The following is a 4,436-nucleotide window of genomic DNA, read 5'->3' as shown; positions in this document are numbered from 1 at the left end:
CTCCCTCCCTGCGCGGGGGAGCACGGGCTTAGCCTAATGGCGGCCCGTAGCAGGATGCTACCGACTGACCGACTCTCTCGGCGATCGAAATCTAGCCGACCGAGTCGGTCTGTCGACGAGGACTGGCGTGTCTCTGAGTCTCTCACTCTTCCTCCTCTAAGATTTCTCCCCTAGTATCACTAGGGGAAACGGGCCTTTGTCCGAAGACAAGAAGTTAAGAGGGCGAAAATGCTCCCTCCCTGCGCGGGGGAGCACGGGCTAAGCCTAATGGCGGCCCGTAGCAGGAAGCCGACAAACCGACTCTATCGGCGATCGAAATCTATCCGACAGAGTCGGTCCGTCGACGAGGACTGGCGTGTCTCTGTCTCTCACTCCTCCTCCTCCTCCTCCAAGATTTATCCCATAGTATCAATAGGGCAGTGGTTCTTAACCCCCGGGTCGCGACCCAAAGTTGGGTCGCCAAGCCATTTGAATGGGTCACCAAGGATATATAGACTTATTATTTTCCCAATATTCCTATCTATATAAAATTAGATGTTCTGAAAAGGCCGAGACAAGATGCTCCTACCAACACAGCGGTTATGAGCGTGCAGCAATCAACCCTTGCCTCGTACCTTGTAGCTTGGAGAATTGCAAAAGCTAAAAAGGCACATACCATTGGCGAAGAATTGGTAAAGCCTGCAGCTCTTGATATGGTGCGAACAATTTATGGAAATGAATTTGCCAAGAAAACTGAACATGTTCCCCTGTCAAATGATACAGTTAAAAAACGAATTCAGAGCATGTCACATGACATAAAAGACCAGGTGATTGCAGTCATAAAAAAGAGTGGGCAGTTCAGTCTCCAACTGGACGAATCAACTGATGTTAGTGATGATGCCCAACTCATGACATACGTACGGTATCCAGGTCCAGAAGATATGGAAGAAGAGTTTCTGTTTTGCCGGCCATTGCAAACCACAACTACTGGAGAAGACATTTTCATGAAGCTGGATTCATTCTTCAAGGAAGAAGGACTTCTCTGGAGGCAGTGTTACAGTGTTTGTTGTGATGGAGCACCAGCAATGTTAGGAGCACGTCAGGGCTTCATCGCGAGAGTTAAGGAAGAAAATCCGAATCTGAACTCAAGGTTATTCACTCAAATGTGCTCTGATTTTGGATCTGAGCACATACATCTGTTGTACCACTCTGAGGTTAGGTGGCTATCACGAGGAAAGGTGCTCCAACGCTTGCTGGAATTGCGGACCGAGACTGCGCCATTTTTGACAGAAAAGAGTCATCCACTGGCCCACAAATTCTCAGAGTCAAAATGGTTGATGCAAGTAGCTTATCTTGCAGATATGTTTGCTGAGATAAATTCTTTGAACATTTCAATGCAAGGTCGCGATCAGACATTGGTTGGGCTTTCTGAGAAACTATTAGCATTCAAAAGGAAACTGAAGTTGTGGATGAATAAAATCAAATCTGGAAAGACTGCATCATTTCCATCGTTGAGCCTACTCCTGGAGGATGAAAGATTTTCTCTCATCCAAGTCCAAGGCATTATTGAGGGACATATATCCAAACTAATTAGACAGTTTGATCATTACATTCCAGAAAACACGCTCAACTACAGTTGGGTAAGAAACCCCTTCAACATTGAAGCTGAAGACCTACCTGATGAAATTGCAAACATCAGCAAGCTACAGGAGGAGCTTATTGAGATCCAGAATGACAAAACACTTCATTACGATTTCAAAAGGCAAAATGAATCATTGAGTTCATTTTGGATCAAAGTTTATAAAGAAAAGCCCAATCTTAGAGGTAAAGCCCTGAAAACGCTACAACTTTCCTGTGTGAGGCAGGATTTTCAGCCCTCACAGTCACAAAGACAAAAGACAGAAACCGTTTGCAACCAGAGGATGACCTAAGATGCAGCCTATCATCAAAATCACCCAGATTTGAAGAGCTGACGAAAACAATCCAGTGTCAAGGATCCCATTGATTTTAATACTATATCTCATGTCAAGTAGGATTGTAGGAATAATTTCTCTTTTCCACAACGGTAAATTATAGCCTAATTATACATTTCATTTTATATTATGAAACATTTTGATTTTGATTCTAGTAAATCCTACTGCACTGTTTTATTTCTCATGGATCTACTTGTATCAATAAAAATCTCTGCATATGATTTTTTTTCTGTCACACGTTTTTACAAGCACAAGTATTTTAGAATAAAAAAAAAAAAGTGTTTCCCGTAGCAGGATGCCGACAGACCGACTCTATCGGCGATCGAAATCTAATCGATCGAGTCGGTCCGTCGACGAGGACTAGCGTGTTTCTGTCTCTCACTTTTTTTTCTTTTAAGACTTACCCCTTTAATAAGGAGACAGGGCCTCTGCATAAAGGCGGCCCTGGGCCCGTATCCTCGACAACTATTAATACTAAACTTGGTATTAACTTTCGACTTTGGTATTAACTTCACTCTCAAAGTGTATCCTCAACAACTATTAGCCTAATACCTACTCGTAACTTTGGTATTAACTTGAGAGTGCTGGCGAGGACTTCTAAACACTTAATAGTAAAGTTAATAGTGAAACCCAGACCCAGACCCATATCAACATGGCCCCCGGACTTCCTCGTCCAGCCCGCCTCCGCAATTTAGAGTTTGATAGGGCGCTTTGGAACTGTATAACGATGGTGAACTTGTCAAGACATACATATTAGACCGTGCAGGAATGGAGTATGTGACTGATTTGGTGAGAAGAGAGCTACAAGATCCAGTTCAAAGGGAGAATTCCCGCACCCAGGTTTTGAAAGTTATTTTGAAATAAAGGTACTTGTCTAAAGTAAAAATGCATAAGTTTTCAAGTGATGATTTAGGTGGTAAACCAGAGTAGTGTAAGCAGGGTGATTGTGGAAACTCTGGCCGCCCTCAGTGACCCGTAGGTAGTCGGGAGGTTTATCCAGTCTCCCCTTGATAGGGTGGAGATCCGTGTAAAGCAAGCAGAATTCTACCAACTTGCCGGTGTTGTGGGAGTGATAGACTGTACCCATGTGAAAATAATGGCACCAAAGGAAAACGATGTAGTTTATGTCAACAGAAAAAAAAATAAACATAGCTTGAACATACAATTAGTGTTTGATGCCTTTGTTATTGATTAAAATGTGAAATATTCGAGTTAAGGAAAACAAAACATGGGAAAAAAACTTTTATTTGTAGCAGAAAGGTACACACATGCAAATGAAAAAGATGACATTAAAATTGCATTAAAATGTCATTTAGAATATGATTTATAATTATTGCTGCTGGTTATTCATATTGAGATAATGGTGGTAAGAAAGCTTGTTAGAGACGTCTGCCAGTGTGAGGGAGGAGGAACGAAAGGTCGAGGTGACCACATCGCGAACATCATGACTTACTTGGTTTCTGTTTACAAAGTTCCAAGTGGCAAAACAACTTTATTGTGAATTCAGTGTATACTTTTCTGGAGTATTGTGTTTACTGAGTGAATTGGTGACCAATCTGTTGCTATTTGTGTCTTGCTTGAAGATATTCATCATTGGATTCAAATCTATGGTATTAATGTGCAATAGTCATCATAACAAAATACGTAGTAATTAATTATATATGTCAACCTATTTATTTTCATGAGATCATGGTATGACCACTGAAAAACATAGCTTTTTATCTTGGCTCCATTACAAATTCTGTATATAATTACTCTATTAGTGGAATCTAGTTTTCAGCATCTTTTATTATTATGCCAATATTTTAAGCACTCAGCTTGCAAACATGCTTAGGTTTATGTTGTCAGTTTGGGTCAGACTTATGTGAACACTTTACCAAGTGACCTAAGATTACTCAATGCTCGCAAAGCTATGGTATTAACGTGCAATGGTCATCATACCAAAATACGTAGTAATTAATTATATATGTCAACCTAATTATTTTCATGAGATCATGGTATGACCGCTGAAAACAGCTTTTTTGATCTTAGCTCCATTACAAATTCAGTATATAATTATTCATATATTCAATAAAGTAGTGGAATCCAGTTTTCAGCATCTTTTATTATTATGCCAATATTCTAAACACAGCTTGCAAACACGCTTAGGTTTATGTTGTCAGCTTGGGTCGGACTTAGGTGAACACTTTACCAAGTGACCTAAGATTACTCAATTCTACCCTATAGGTATACTACATCTTTGATTGTGAGTTCATCAGAGAGCACTGGAGAGCAGCATGAGTCTAATTAGGTGCTAATGAATATCCTGCCTGCATCACAGACTACATAAAATGCAAATATGATCAGTGCCTAAAGGTGTTATAAGCTAATGATGGTAAATATATATATATATATATATATATATATATATATATATATATATATATATATATATATATATATATATATATATATATATATATATATAAATCTGTCTGCCCTAAT

This window comes from Eriocheir sinensis, chromosome 24 (genome assembly GCF_024679095.1).
Source record: "Eriocheir sinensis breed Jianghai 21 chromosome 24, ASM2467909v1, whole genome shotgun sequence".
Classification (NCBI taxonomy): Eukaryota; Metazoa; Arthropoda; class Malacostraca; order Decapoda; family Varunidae; genus Eriocheir; species Eriocheir sinensis.
This window is presented reverse-complemented; position numbering follows the sequence as displayed.